Genomic DNA, 16,301 nt, shown 5'->3' with positions numbered 1-16,301 from the left:
GGATAGCACTGAATTTATAAATGAGTTTGGGCAGTATGCCCATTTTCATGATATTGTTTCTTCCTAACCATGAGCATAAAATGTTTTTCCATCTGTTTGTGTCCTCTCTTATTTCCTTGAGCAGTGTTCTGTAGTTCTTCTTGAAGAGATCCTTCACATCCATTGTTAGTTGTAATCCCAGGTATTTAATTCTTTTTGTAGCCATTTTGAATGGGAGTTTACTCATGATTTGGCTCTTTTTTTCTGTTATTCGTGTATAGGAATATTTGTGATTTTTGCACACTGATTTTGTATTCTGAGACTTTGCTAAAGTTGCTTATCAGATTAAGGAGATTTTGGCCTGAGACTATGGGGTCTTTTAAATATACAATCATGTCATCTGCAAATAGAAACAATTTGACTTCCTCTTTTCCTAATTAAAAACCCTTTATTTCTTTTTCTTGCCTGATTGCCCTGGCCAAAACTTCCACTACTGTGTGAATAGAAGTGGTGAGAGAGGGCATCCTTGTCTTGTGCTAGTTTTCAAAGGGAATGCTTCCAGTTTTTGCCCATTCACTATGATATTGGCTGTGGGTTTGTCATAAATAACTCCTATTACTTGAAGATATGTTCCATCAATACCTAGTTTATTGAGAGTTTTAGCATGAAGAGCTGTTGAATTTTGTTGAAGGGCTTCTCTGCATCTATTGAGATAATCGTGGTTTTTGTCTTGGTTCTGTTTATGTGATGGATTATGTTTACAGATTTGCATATGTTGAACCAGCCTTGCATCCCAGGATGAAGCTGACTCGATTGCAGTGGATAAGCTTTTTGATGTGCTGTTGGATTTGGTTTGCCAGTGTTTTATTGAAGATTTTCACACCAATGTTCATCAGGGATACTGGCCTGACAGTGTCTTTTTCAGTTGTGTCTCTGCCAGGTTTTCATATCAGGATGATGTTAGCCTCATAAAATAAGTTAGGGAGGATTTCTTCTTTTTCTATTGTGTGGAGTAGTTTCAGAAGGAATGGTACCAGCTCCTCTTTGTACTTCTGGTAGAATTTGGCTATGAAACTGTCTGGTCCTGGACTTTTTTTGGTTGGTAGGCTACTAATTGCTGCCTCAACTTCAAACATTGTTACTGGTCTGTTGAGGGATTCGACTTCTTCTTGGTTTAGTCTTGGGAGGGTGTAGGTGTCCATGAATTTGTCCATTTCTTCTAGATTTTCTGTTTATTTTGCATAGAGGTGTTTAGAGTATTCTCTGATGGTAGTTTGTATTTCTGTGGGATCAGTGGTGAAACCCCCTTTACGATTTTTTATTGCATCTATTTGATTTTTGTGTCTTTTCTTCTTTATTAGTCTGGCTAGCAGTCTATCTATTTTGTTGATCTTTTCAAAAAACCAGCTTCTGAATTTGTTGATTTTTTTTTTTTTTTGAAGGGTTTTTCATGTCTCTATATCTTTGGTTCTGCTCTGAGCTTAGTTATTTCTTGTTTTCTGCTAGCTTTTGAATTTGTTTTTGTTTCTCTAGTTCTTTTAATTGTGACATTAAGATTTTGATTTTAGATCTTTCCCTGTTCCTCTAGTGGGCATTTAGTGCCATAAATTTCCCTCTACATGCTGCCGTAAATGTGTCCCAGAGATTTTGGTATGTTGTGTCTTTGTTCTCATTGGTTTCAAAGAACATCTTTATTTCTGCCTTCATTTAGTTATTTATCCAGTAGTCATTCAGGAGCAGGCTGTTCAGTTTCTATGTAGTTGTGTGGTTTTGACTGAGTTTCTTAATCCTGAGTTCTAATTTGATTGCACTGTGGTCTGAGAGACTGTTATGATTTCCACTCTTTTGCATTTGCTGAGGAGTGTTTTACTTCCAATTATGCGGTCAATTTTAGAGTAAGTGCGATGTGGTGCTGAGAATAATGTATATTCCGTGGATCTGGGGTGGAGAGTTCTGTAGATGTCTCTTAGGTCTGCTTGGTCCAGAGGTGAGTTCTAGTCCTGGATATCCTTGTTAATTTTCTGTCTCATTGATCTGTCTAGTATTGACAGTGGGATGCTAAAGTCTCCCATTACTATTGTGTGGAAGTCTAAGTCTCTTTGTAGGTCTCTAAGAACTTGCTTTATGAATCTGGGTGCTCCTGCATTGGGTGCATATATATTTAGGATAATTAGCTCTTCTTGTGGCATTGATCCCATTAGCATTACATAATTCTCTTCTTTGTCTCTTTTGATCTTTATTGGTTTAAAGTCTGTTTTATCAGAGACTAGGCTTGCAACCTCTGCTTTTTTTGCTTTCCATTTGCTTGGTAAATCTTCTTCCATCCCTTTGTTTTGAGCCTCTGTGTGTCTTTGCACATGAGATGGGTCTCTGGAATACAGCACACCAATGGATCTTGGCTCTTCATCCAATTTGCCAGTCTGTGTCTTTTAATTGGGGCAGTTCATTTACATTTAAGGGTAATATTGTTATGTGCAGATTTGATCCTGCCATTATGCTAACTGGGTGTTTTGTTTTTGCAGTGGGTGGTACTGGTTCTTGCCATGTTTAGTGCTTCCTTCAGGAGCTCTTGTAAGGCAGGCCTGGTGGTGATGAAATCTCTCAGCAGTTGCTTGTCCGTAAAGGATTTTATTTCGCCTCTGCTTATGAAGCTTAGTTTGGTTGGATACGAAATTCTGTGTTGAAAATTCTTTTAAGAATGTTGAATATTTGCCCCCACTGTCTTCTGGCTTGTAGGGTCTCTGCAGAGAGAGCTGCTGTTATTCTGAGGGGCTTCCCTTTGTGTGTAACCCGACCTTTCTCTCTGGCTGCCCTTAGCATTTTTTCCTTCATTTCAACCCTGGTGAATCTGATGATTATGTGTCTTGGGGTTACTCTTTTTGAGGAGTATCTTTGTGGTGTTTTCTGTATTTCCTGAATTTGAATGTTGGCCTGCCTTGCTAGGCTGGGAAAGTTCTCCTGGATGATATCCTGAAGAGTGTTTTCCAACTTGGTTTCATTCTCTCAGTCACTTTCACATACACGGATTAAACGTAATCCCATATTTCTTGGAGGCTTTGTTCATTTCTTTTCACTCTTTTTTTCCTAATCTTCTTGCTTTATTTCATTGGGTTGATCTTCCTTTCTTTATTCTTATTAAACATCCTTCCTTGGAAAAAAAAAAAGAGTATATTATTGTGACTTATACATATTGTCCAAAAATGAAATGAGTTGGCTGGGTGTGGTGGCTCATGCCTGTAATGCCAGCACTTTGGGAGGCTTAGGTGGGTGGATCACCTGAGGTTGGGAGTTCAAGACTAGCCTGATCAACATGGAAAAGCCTGTTCTCTACTAAAAATACACAATTAGCTGGGTGTGGTAGTGTGTGCCTGTAATCCCAGCTACTCGGGATGCTGAGGCAAGAGAGGTGCTTGAACCCAGGAGGTGGAGGTGGCAGTGAGCTGAGATCACAGCATTGCACTTCAACCTGGGCAACAAGAGCAAAACTCCGTCTCAATATAAATAAGTAAATAAATAAAATGAGTCATACATCTGAAGTCTGATTGCCCTGGGGGAAGCCTGCAACATTCAAGGGTTTTCTGATCCCCGTACTCTTGTGTCTTCTGCTGAGAACAGAGATATGTAGACATTCATAGTAGCATGAGAAAGTAGGTTTAAGCCATGTTTAGTGATTTAGATGAATGTTCATATAGAGGTTGGCTAGCAGCCACAATGCTGCGTGGGTAGAAAACAGCGAAGTACTTAGTATTTGATCAAATGACTTCAGATCCCAGTTCTGGGCCCACCACTGTCGTGACGCAGAGCATGTTACTGAGCCTCCTTGAGCCTTCGTCTGTAAGATGGGTTGAATAAAACATATCTTTGAGAGTTGCCGTGAGGACTGGAGATAACATATGCAGAATGGTCGTGTAACGGACACTCAGCAAACACCAGTCATTATCACTGTTAAAAAGCTTAGCGTGTTGACTGAAAGTCAATAGAAAGCCCACATGTAAGTCCTTAATAATAATTTAACATTCAGTAGTATTGTTTTCTTAGGCTTGTAATTTGGATACTTTGGGTCATATTTCTAACCCACCATATGTCAGGAGAAGGCTCTGAATGAAAACCTTTAATACTCTTTGATATCCTAAGAGAGGACAGCATTGTTGACATGACCCGTCTCTGGAAGTCCCAAGAATCTGAAACATCCAGGCTGTTCTTGCCGCAGCTGGGAAAATAAAATAGCCACGTACATGCGTCAGCCCAGACGGTTTTACTTTTTAGAAAAGTACCCTAAGTGGAGAAAAGGCAGCAGATACAGGATGGGAAGGGAGACAGTTGTCCAGTGGCCTGTCCTAATTCCTCCTAAATCAATGCTTGTGTTCTGGGAGCTCGTTTCCAGGCCTCCTGAGCCCTTCCCCTCCCAACTAACCCTCTCCTATCTCCAGAAATGCCTTTAGCATTGCAAAGCACAGGTGTTATGGGCACACCGGGAGTACTCTACCAACAATCAAAGGTCCTGGGGCCAGGCAAAATCACTGGAACTGCTTTCCCCTACACGCGGGCAGAGGGCACGGGAGAAACCTCCCTCACGTGGAAGAAGTGAGTGGATGCATATGGGTAGTGTGACGTTGGGCAGGTTAGTTAACTAGCTCTTTGAGCCGTAGTTTTTTCATTGAAGAAACAGAACAAAATCTTTGTATTTTAAAAGAAACAATGTATGTTATATGCTTAACAGAGCACTGGACACATCATAAAGATTGATGCATGCTAGCTGTTACTGCTAAGGATTCACTGAAAATGCCACTGTGTTAGAATATCAGTGCAGTCCCTGACTTCTGTGCTTGCGGAGGAGTCAACAGGAAGTCACCTTAAATGGCCAGCCATCAACTACAGGCTCAGCTGTGTGGTGTGCTGGGGCTTTGGAGAAGGAGGGTGCAGGCTGCAGATGCCACAGAGGCAAGCGTTGAGGACGGTGGGGGTCTTCCAAGGTGCAAAGAAGGAAAAACCTGAGTGCGAGCTGTAACTGGCCCAGAGGAGAGGAGTGCTGTGGAAATGGGGTGTGTGGCACCCCGGAAGGAATGGGAGCTGCTGCTCACCTTCCCTGATCCGCTCCATCCGAGACCCAGGGTCTTGCCTCCGTGGTGAGGCAGAGTCCCCTAAAGGAGTCACCACCCAGGGGTTCTTCAAATCCTGAGCCTACAAACACCAGCACAGGAGGTGAAATCAAATCCACACTTTGCAGTGAGAATCAGTTGTAGGTTTGCTTACAGGTACTTCGAACATTACACATGACAAACTGTAAATGACACCATGAGTTTTTAGTATGAATAGTTCATTCATTGCCAATATAAATCGATGAAAACCCTTCTCTGAGTGTGGTGATAAGAAAGAACTCCGCTGTGTTCTGATTTGTGTGTCTATTTGTGTGTCCGTTTGTGTTTCTGTCTCTGGCAGTCCAGTTCTGTAGCCAGCTTCTGTATCTACATATTGTCTATCTATAGCCTGTTTCTACGTCTCTGGTGTCTATCCAGCTCATACCTCCTCTGTGTCCAAAGTTACTCTTATTCTACAGGGGGCTAAACTCAAATAAATGTGAAAACTAATCATGCATCAAAAAAAATCTTCATTTTGGTGTAGCATTATAAGTTCAGTGTTTTTGCAGTTACATTCGTAAAGAGCTTTTACTTTCTGTAATAAGCTTTACAAAATAAAAGCGCAGGATGAATTTTTATCCCGGGAAGGATTTGCCCCTTTATTTGCCCAGTTGTGTAGCACTGCTCTTTCTGCTCAGTCTGGACACTCTTTTTCTCCAGTTGCCTCATTTCTGCCCCAAGTCACTAGTGAGAAGCAAGAGTCAAGTTTGGTATTTTGTCCTCTTAATGGGAAAAGTCAACTCCAGACGAGACCCAACCAAGCTCAAAATAGTTCTCTTCTGTGCAGGAACACAAATGCTACATTTCCTGGGTAATGTTATTGAAGCATGTCTGGCTTCATAAATACTTTGTAAAAAAAAAAAAAAAGTATACAAGGATAACATAATAATAATTGTTATTAGGCAGGTCCCATTTTCAGAATTCACTAAGTTCTGCAGAGATGCACCAGAGCTGTGGGTGCTTTAGCTGGTGGCATCCAGGCAGCTGGGACTCACTGTTGCAATGGTCATGAATGTCCTAATCACTGGGTCCCAATAGTTGAACTTAATGCCCCATAACATCTGTCTACCCAGAGGGCAGCAGAACATTTCCTTCTGGCTTGTGAGGCCAATGATATTTTAATTTTTTTCCACAGACGTATTAGCCTGAGGCCCCTGGAAACATTGCTTCATTGCTTGGTCTTATAAGAATTTACTTGACCTGGCCGGACGCGGTGGCTCACGCCTGTAATCCCAGCACTTTGGGAGGCCGAGGCGGGTGGATCACGAGGTCAAGAGATCGAGACCATCCTGGTCAACATGGTGAAACCCCGTCTCTACTAAAAATACAAAACATTAGCTGGGCATGGTGGTGCGTGCCTGTAATCCCAGCTACTCAGGAGGCTGAGGCAGGAGAATTGCCTGAACCCAGGAGGCGGAGGTTGCGGTGAGCGGAGAACTCCAGCCTGGGCAACAAGAGCGAAACTCCGTCTCAAAAAAAAAAAAAAAAAAAAGAATTTACTTGACCTATTTTGTGGAAGCAAATTTACCCTGGTCCTAGAGGCTTTTCATGCAAAAGGGATGAATGCAAAATTTGTACCACTAAGTTTCATTCACCTGAGCCAATCACAGCTCCTGAAATGACTGGGTTGGCAAATGCTGTTTTAATGGAAACAGGCTCTCCTCAGGTCCAGATCTGGGTAGGTCCATGCCTCAAAAATGAGTAATTCTCTTCTTAGTTCCTATAGCTGGATTATTGGGCAGAGCTACCATTTTGTGATTATCAGATAATTATTAATACATGGGGCTCTCTCTTTGAGACCACACCCTTCAATGGTGTGATATCTGTGGTTACACAGAGCAATCCAGTCCTACCATCTTGGTTTTTAAATTATGTAAATGAAAGAACAAAACTACCCAACTCTCATCTGCTCACAGACTGAGGCTGAGGACAGCCCTAAGAACCTACCCCTTATAAGATGGCACCTCACAGTTAAGGGAGTCTAGCTTTTGTGTACGGAAGGGATGTTCACTAAGAAATAAATGTCTTGGACGTGGGCCCCTTTCTTATTCCTGGTTGGCCTAAAAATGAGTAATTTGAAAAAAAGAAAAGCGGGGCTGGGGGGGTTGGGGAGGAGTGACTTCAAAACAGAAGAAGTAATATTGCTTTGCCTAATCAAGTGAAGCTCGGACTCCTCTGCTCGGCAAGGTAGGAAAACATCTGCTGCTTCCTAAAAATGGAGACAACTTTCTGAGAAAAACATTTATTGCTCAGAGGTCTGTGGGTTCGAGTCCATCTTTCCTTGCCTGTCTAGCCATGGGCGGGTCTCTAAGGCAGCCATACTAAGATGTGCCCGCCTGTGCCGGACAGCGGGGGGCCTTGAGGGCCAAGCCAGCAGGGCACTCCCTCTCAGCCATGGACCTGCGGTCTTGCGGTGATACGGGTGGTGGCTGATTGTACCTACAAAGTAAATGGGGAATTATTAGTGTAAATATGTGATTTGGAAATGCACTGCCTGGGAACAGGCATGGTCCCTGGATGAGATCCCATGAGTCGAAGGGTCTCCTGTATCTTGGGTGAAGGATACCTGGCTGAGACAGGAAGGAGAGAGAACATTTTTTCCCTCCCACTACAAAGAGGCCTGGATTTGAGGGCAGAAAAGAAAGGTTAGGAGTTGTGTGCATCCCAAGGCGCCCTCCTGTGAAGGGTGCCTTAAGATGGGTGGGGTGGGCATGCTTGTGGTCCCAGCTATTGGGCAGGCTGAGGTAGGAAGACTTGAGGCCAGCCTGGGAGCCACAGTGAGATCTTCCATCTCATTCAGAAAGGAGGAGAAGGAAGTGAGGAAGGGGGAGGGAGGGAGGGAGGGAGGGAGGCTGGAGACATAGCGAGATCTTCCATCTCATTCAGAAAGTAAAGAAGGGAAGGAAGGGAAGGAGGGAGGGAAGGAAGGAAGGAAGGGAGAAGGTTGTCTTTTCTACCAAAATGGAGGAAGTCATACTTAGCGTAAAACTTTACTTTTTAACTTTCTGCTCCATAGTGTCCTTAATTACCCCCAAGGTGTCAGGGAAGCATGCCACACATCAGCCTGCAAGGCAGTGGGGTGAACAGGAGGCTACAGGGCAGAGAGGGTATCTGTGTGAAGACCCAAGGGAGAGCTTCCAAGGGACCACTGGGACCCCAAAGGAAGCCATCTCTTCTTAGATACATCAGAGGAGGCAGATTCTTGAAAAGGTGAAAGGCAGCCGCTCTGGTAACTTTAAGGTCCTCATGGACTCCACAGCTGCAGCTCTCAGAGGGGCAAAAAAGAAACCAGGGCGCCAGCCGCAGGGGTTTGATGTGGTCCTCTTCCGCCACCTATCGACGACATAGGCTCATTGCAGTTTCCAAATGCACCTGCTTTCAACTCAAGGTCGCGTTTTCTCCATTCAAATTAAAATTGAGTCCACGGGGAAAATACTTATTGTTACCAATCTAGTTTTATTATTTTGAGGTTCAATCAACCTTGATTTTTAACTGTTAAAATAATAATATGGCCATAACAAGGAGACAAAGTTCTGGTATCTTTTTTCTTACAATTGTTTAATGCTTTAGAATATTTAGAGGTACTGCCTATTTTTAAGGTTTTTGTTGTTTCTCAGAAAACATTATCACTCTAAAGGTGTTGAAGGCGTTTTTGGAAAAGAAAGAGTGTACGAGTAACATCTGCAAACAGCAGAGGGGTAGTTTCTGCAGAATTAATACTGTGGAGCACCGGAAACCAGCATGTTTAGGTAGAGCACATGAGCTTGTCCATGTGCTACATGGACCTGCACGTTCACCGGAAGACTGAGAGGCAACAGAACAATTGTTCATATCCTTTGATTCCATAATCCAATTTTAAGAATTTTCTTGCACAAAAAGAATTTAGGGCTGGGAGCGGTGGCTCACACCTGTCATCCCAGAACTTTGGGAGGCCGAGGCGGGGGGATCACCTGAGGTCCTGAGTTTGAGACCAGCCTGACCACAGATAAACCCAGTCTCCACTAAAAATATAAATGTTCATTAAGAAATAAATGTCTTAGACATAGGCCCCTTTCTTATTCCTGGTTGGCCTAAAGATGCATAATTTGAAAACTAAAAAATAGTGGGGCTGGGGGAAGTTGGGGAGGAGTGACTTCAAAACACAAGAAGTAACATTGCTTTGCTTGATAAAAAATGAGCCAGGCGTGGTGGTGCATACCTGTAATCCCAGTTACTCGGGAGGCCGAGGCAGGAGAATCGTTTGAACCCGAGAGGCGGAGGTTGTGGTGAGATGAGATCATCCCACTGAACTCCAACAGCCTGGCAACAAGAGTGAAGCCCACCTCAAAAAAAAAAAAAAAGATTTAGAAAACATGAAAAATGTAATATGGATGATATTCTTCATAAGATTATTTAGTAGTTAACAATTGAAAAAAGTTGAAGCCATGGCTTATTCAGAATATGAACTATTAGACAAAAACTATTTGAACATATAGTAATATGGAAAAATGATGCCTAAGAAGATATAAAATATCTAAGTAAAAATAGAAATATTTAATAAAGCTGGAAAAGAATACTAAAAATATTATAACTGAGTTAGAGTGGTAGAGTTAGGAGTCTACAATGTCATATATACTAATATTTTTGTTTTTCTAATTCCACAATGAATATAAAAATGCTTTGTAGTAATACATTTAAATAATACAGAAGCATACAGAGAAAGAGGTGGAAGATCCCATTACTGTCCTGCCTTTGTTCTCCCTATTAATAGACTGGTATAAGTCTTGATGTCTTTGTCCTTGGAGTTTTACACATGCACACATGCACACACGCACACACACATGCACACACGCACACACGCACATATACATTATATATGATTTACAGGCATACCTCAGAGTTATTGTGGATTTGATTCCAGACTCCCACAAGAAGACAAGTATCTCAATAAAATGAGTCACACAAATTTTTTGATTTCTCAGTGTATATATGTTAGGTTTATGCTATACTGTAGTCCATCAAGTATGCAAGAGCATTGTATCTAAAAATCCAGTTATATAAATTAATGTTTAAAATGGTCGATTGGTTAAAAAATGTGAATCATCTGAGTCTTCAGCGGGTCATAATCTTCTCGCGTGCTGAGGGCCTTGCCTCAATGGTGGTAGTTGCAGAAGGGTGAGGTGGCTGGGCAATTTCTTAAAATGAGACAGCAATGCCACATCAATTGGCTCTTCCTTTCACAAAAGATTTCTCTGTAGCGTGTGATATTGTTTGATAGCCTTTTTAAGAATTTTATTTTGTGTGTGTGACTGAGTGTATCAACAGTTGGATAGTTTTTTTTGTACTTTAAGTTCTGGGGTACATGTGCAGAACATACGGGTTTGTTACATAGGTGTACACGTGCCATGGTGGTTTGTTTCATATACCAACCCGTCATCTACATTAGGTATTTCTCCTAATACCATCCCTCCCCTAACCCCCAACCCCCTGCTATCCCTCCCCTAGTCCCCCACACCCGACAGGCCCCAGTGTGTGATGTTTCCCTCCCTGTGTCCATGTGATTTCATTGTTCAACACCCACTTATGAGTGAGAACATGTGGTGTTTGGCTTTCTGTTCTTGTGTCAGTTTTCTGAGAATGATGGTTTCCAGCTTCATCCATGTCCCTGCAAAGGACATGAACTCATCCTTTTTAATGGCTGCATAGTATTCCATAGTGTATATGTGCCACATTTTCTTTATCCAGTCTATATTAATGAATATATGGGTAGGTTCCAAGACATGGCTGTTGTGAACAGTACTGCAGTAAACATACATGTGCATGTGTCTTTATAATAGAATGACTTATAATCCTTTGGGTATATACCCAGTAATGGGATTGCTGGGTCAAATGGTATTTCTAGTTCTGGATCCTTGAGGAATCACCACACTGTCTTCCATAATGGTGGAACTAATTTACACTCCCAGCAACAGTGTAAAAGTGTTCCTATTTCTCCACATTCTCTCCAGAATCTGTTGTCTCCTGATTTATTTAATGATCATCATTAAAAAAAAATTTTTTTTAATTATACTTTAAGTCCTGGGGTACATGTGCAGATCATGCAGGTTTGTTATGCAGATACACATGTGCCATGGTGTTTTCCTTCATCCATCACCCCATCATCTACATTAGCTATTTCTTCTACTAATGCTATCCCTCCCCAATCCCCCCCCCCCCCGCTATCTCTCCCCTAGCCCCCCCCCCTCCCCTGACTGGCCCCAGTGTGTGATGTTCCTATCCCTGTGTCCATGTGTTCTCATTGTTCAACATACATTTATGAGTGAGAACGTGGTGTTTGGCTTTCTGTTCTTGTGTCAGTTTGCTGAGAATGATGGTTTCCAGCTTCATTTATGTCCCTGCAAAGGACATGAACTCATCTTTTTTATGGCTGCATAGTATTCCATGGTGTATGTGTGGCACATTTTTTTTTATGCAGTCTATCATCGATGAGTATTTGGGTTGGTTCCAAGTCTTTGCTATTGTTAACAGTGCTGCAATAAACAGATGTGTGCATGTGTCATTATAACAGAATGTTTTATAATCCTTTGGGTATATACCCAGTAATGGGATTGCTGGGTCAAATGGTATTTCTACTTCTAGATTCTTGAGGAATCGCCAAACTGCCTTCCACAATGGTTGAACTAATTTATACTCCCAGCAACAGTGTAAAAGTGTTCCTATTTCTCCACATCCTCATCAGCATCTGTTGTCTCCTGATTTTTTAATGAACACCATTCTAACTGGCATGAGGTGGTATCTCATTGTGGTTTTGATTTGCATTTCTCTAATGACCAATGATGATGAGCTTTTTTCATATGTTTATTGGCTGCATAAAAGTCTTCTTTTCAAAAAGAAGACTTTTCTTTCATTCATATCCTTTGCCCGCTTTTTGATGGGGATTTTTTTTCTTGTAAATTTGTTTAAGTTCTTTGTAGATTCTGGATATTAACCCTTTTGCAGATGGGTAGATTGCAAAAATTTTTTCCCATTGTGTTGGTTGCCAGCTCACTCCATTGATAGTTTCTTTTGCTGTGCAGAAGCACTTTAGTTTAATTAGTTCCCATTTGTCTACTTTGGCTTTTGTTGCTATTACTTTTGTTACCATTGCTGAGAATGATGGTTTCCAGCTTCATTTACGTCTCTGCAAAGGATATGAACTGATCTTTTTTAGGGCTGCATAGTATTCCATGGTGTATATCATGAAGTCCTTGCCTATGCCTATGTCCTGAATGGTATTGCCTAGGTTTTCTTCTAGGGTTTTTATGGTGTTAGGTCTCATGTTTAAATCTTTAATCCATCTGGAGTTAATTTCTGTATAAAGTGTAAGGAAGGGATCCAGTTTCAGCCTTCTGCATATGACTAGCCAGTTTTCCCAACACCATTTATTAAACAGAGAGTCCTTTTCCCATTGCTTGTTTTTGTCAGGTTTGTCAAAGATTAGATGGTCGTAGATGTGTGGTGTTACTTCTGAGGCTTCTGTTGTGTTCCATTGGTCTGTGTCTCTGTTTTGGTACCAGTACCATGCTGCTTTGATTACTGTAGGCTTTTAGTATAGTTTGAAGTCAGGTAGTGCAATGCTTCCAACTTTGTTTATTTTGCTTGTGTGTGCTTAGAATTGTCTTGGCTACGTGGGCTCTCTTTAGGTTCCATGTGAAGTTTAAGTTGTTTTTTTCCAATACTGTGAAGAAAGTCAATGGTAGCTTGATGGGGATAGCATTAAATCTATAAATTACTTTGGGCAGTATGGCCATTTTCACAATATTGATTCTTCCTAACCATGAGCATGGAATGTTTTTCCATTTGTTTGTGTGCTCTCTTATTTCCTTGATCAGTGGTTTGTAGTTCTCCTTGAAGAGGTCCTTCACATCCCTTGTTAGTTGTATTCCTAGGTATTTAATTCTCTTTGGAGCAATCATGAATGGGAATTCATTCATGATTTGGCTCTCTGTTTGTCTGTTACTGTTGAATAGGAATGCTCATGATTTTTGCACATTGATTTTGTATCCGGAGACTTTGCTAAAGTTGCTTAGCAGCTTAAGAAGATTTTGGGCTGAGATGATGGGGTCTTCTAAATATGCAATTATGTTGTTTGCAAATAGAAACAATTTGACTTCCTCTTTTCCTAACTGAATACTCTATTTCTTTTTCTTGTCTGATTGCCCTGGCCAGAAGTTGCAATACTACATTGAACAGGAGTGGTGAGAGAGGGCATCCTTGTCTTGTGCCGATTTTCAAAGGGATGCTTCCAGTTTTTGTTCATTCAGTATAATACTGGCTGTGGGTTTGTCATAAAAAGCTTTTATTATTTTGAGAAACATTTCATTAATACCTAGTTTATTAAGAATTGTTAGCATAAAGAGCTGTTGAATTTTGTTAAAGGCCTTCTCTGCAATAATTGAGATAATGATGTGATTTTGTCTTTCGTTCTGTTTATGTGATGGATTACGTTTATAGATTTGTATGTGTTGAAACAGCGTTGCAACCCAGGGATGAAGCTGACTAGATTGTGATGGATAAGCTTTTTGACATGTTGTTGGATTTGGTTTGCCAGTATTTTTTGAGGATTTTTTGCATCAATGTTCACCGTGGATATTGGTGTGAAATTTTCTATTTTAGTTGTGTTTCTGCCAGGTTTTGGCATCAGGATGATGGTCTCATAAAATGAATTAGGGAGGATTCTGTCTTTTTCTATTATTTGAAATAGTTTCAGAAGAAATGGTGCCAGCTCCTCTTTGTACCTCTGGTAGAATTTGGCTGTGAACCCGTCTGGTCCTGCACTTGTTTTGGTTGGTAGGCTATTAATTGCTGCCTCAACTTCAGACTTTGTCATTGGTCAGCTTCTTTTTGGTTTAGTCTTGGGAGGGCATGTGTGTCCAGGAATTTATCCATTTCTTCTAGATTTACTGATTTATTTGCATAGAGCTGTTTGTGGTAATTTCTGATGATAGTGTGTATTTGTGTGGAATCAGTGGTTATATCCCCTTTATCATTTTTTTATTGCATCTATTCAATTCTTCTCTCTTCTTTTTTATTAGGCTGGCTAGCCATCTATTTTGTAGATATTTTCAAAAAACCAGCTCTTGGGTTTATTGATTTTTTGAAGGTTTTCTTGTGTCTCTATCTCCTTCAGTTCTGCTCTGATCTTAGTCCTTTCTTATCTTCTGCTGGCATTTGAATTTGTTTGATCTTGCACCTCTAATTCTTTTAATTGTGATGTTAGGGTGTTGATTTTAGATCTTTCCTCAGTTCTCACGTGGGCATTTASTGCTATAAATTTGCTTTACACACTGCTTTAAATGTGTCCCAGAGATTCTGGTTGTGTCTTTGTTCTCATCGGTTTCAAAGAACATCTTTATTTTGCCTTCATTTCATTATTTAACCATTAGCCATTCAGGTGTAGGTTGTTCAGTTTTCATGCAGTTGTGAGGTTTTGAGTGTTTCTTAATCCTGAGTTCTAATTTGATTGCACTGTGGTCTGAGAGACTGTTTGTTATGATTTCCATTCTTTTGCATTTGCTGAGGAGTGATTTATTTTGAATTATGTGGTCGATTTTAGAATAAGTGCGATGTGGTGCTGAGAAGAATGTATATTCTGTGAATTTTGGTTGGAGAGTTCTGTAGATGTCTATTAGGTCCGCTTGGTCCAGATCTGAGTTCAAGTCCTGGATATCCTTGTTAATTATCTGTCTCATTGATCTGTCTAATATTGACAGTGGAGTGTTAAAGTATCCCACTATTATTGTGTGGTTGTCGAAGTCTCTTTGTAGGTCTCTAAGAACTTGCTTTATGAATCTGGGTGCTCCTGTGTTGGGTGCTTACATATTTAGGATAGTTAGCTCTTCTTGTTGCATAGATCCCTTTAGCATTATGTAATTCCCTTCTTTGTCTCTTTTGATCTTTGTTGGTGTAAAGTCTGTTTTATCAGAGATGAATATTGCAACCCCTGGTTATTTTTGTTCTCCATTTGCTTGGTAATCTTCCTCCATCCCTTTATTTGGAGCCTTAATGTGTCTTTGCACATCAGATGGGTCTCCTGAATACAGTGCACCAATGGGTCTTGACTCTTTAGCCAATTCGCCAGTCTGTGTCTTCTGATACGGGCATTTAGTCCATTGGTTTAATATTGTTATGTTTGAATTTGATTCTGCCATTTTGATTCTAGCTGGTTATTTTGCCCATTAGTTAATGCAATTTTTTCATAATGTCATTGGTCTTTACAATTTGATATGTTTTTGCAGTGGCTGGTACCGATTCTTCCTTTCCCTGTTTAGTGCTTCCTTCAGGAGCTCTTGGAAGGCAGGCCTGGTGGTGATGAAATCTCTCAGCAGTTGCTTGTCTGTAAAGGATTTTATTTCTCCTTCGCTTATGAAATTTAGTTTGACTGGATATGAAATTCTGGGTTGAAAATTCTTTTCTTTAAGAATGTTGAATATTGGTCCCCACTCTCTTCTGGCTTGTCGGGTTTTTGCCGAGAGATGTGCTGTGAGCCTGATGGGCTTCCCTTGGTGGGTAACCCAACCTTTCTCTCTGGCTTCCCTTAGCATTTTTTTTCCTTCATTTCAACCCTGGTGAATCTAATGATTATGTGTCTTGGGGTTACTCTTTTCGAGGAGTATCTTTGTGGTATTCTCGATGTTTCCTGAATTTGAATGTTGGCCTGCCTTGCTAGGTTGGGGAACTTCTGGATAATATCCTGTAGAGTGTTTTCCAGCTTGGTTTCATTCTCGCCGTCACTTTCATGTATACTGATCAAATGTAGATGGTCTTCTCATGTAGTCCCATATTTCTTGGAGGCTTTGTTCATTTCTTTTCACTCTTTTTTCTCTAATCTTGCTTTCTTGCTTTATTCCATTGAGCTGATCTTCAATCTCTGATATCCTTTCTTATACTTGATTGATTTAGTTATTGAAACTTGTATATGCTTCACGAAATTCTCATGCTGTGTTTTTCAGCTCCATCAAATCATTTATGTTCTTCTTTACTCTGGTTATTCTAGTTAGCATTTTGTCTAACCTTTTTTTAAGGTTCTTAGTTTTCTTGCATTGCATTAGAATATGCTCCTTTAGCTCAGAGAGGTTTGTTATTACGCACCTTCTGAAGCCTGCTTCTGTCAGTTCGTCAAACTCACTCTCCATCCACTTTTGTTCCCTTGCTGGTGAGGAGTTG

Source organism: Sapajus apella, unplaced genomic scaffold (genome assembly GCF_009761245.1).
Source record: "Sapajus apella isolate SASKATOON/1434 unplaced genomic scaffold, GSC_monkey_1.0 scaffold184, whole genome shotgun sequence".
NCBI classification, from domain to species: Eukaryota; Metazoa; Chordata; class Mammalia; order Primates; family Cebidae; genus Sapajus; species Sapajus apella.
This window is presented reverse-complemented; position numbering follows the sequence as displayed.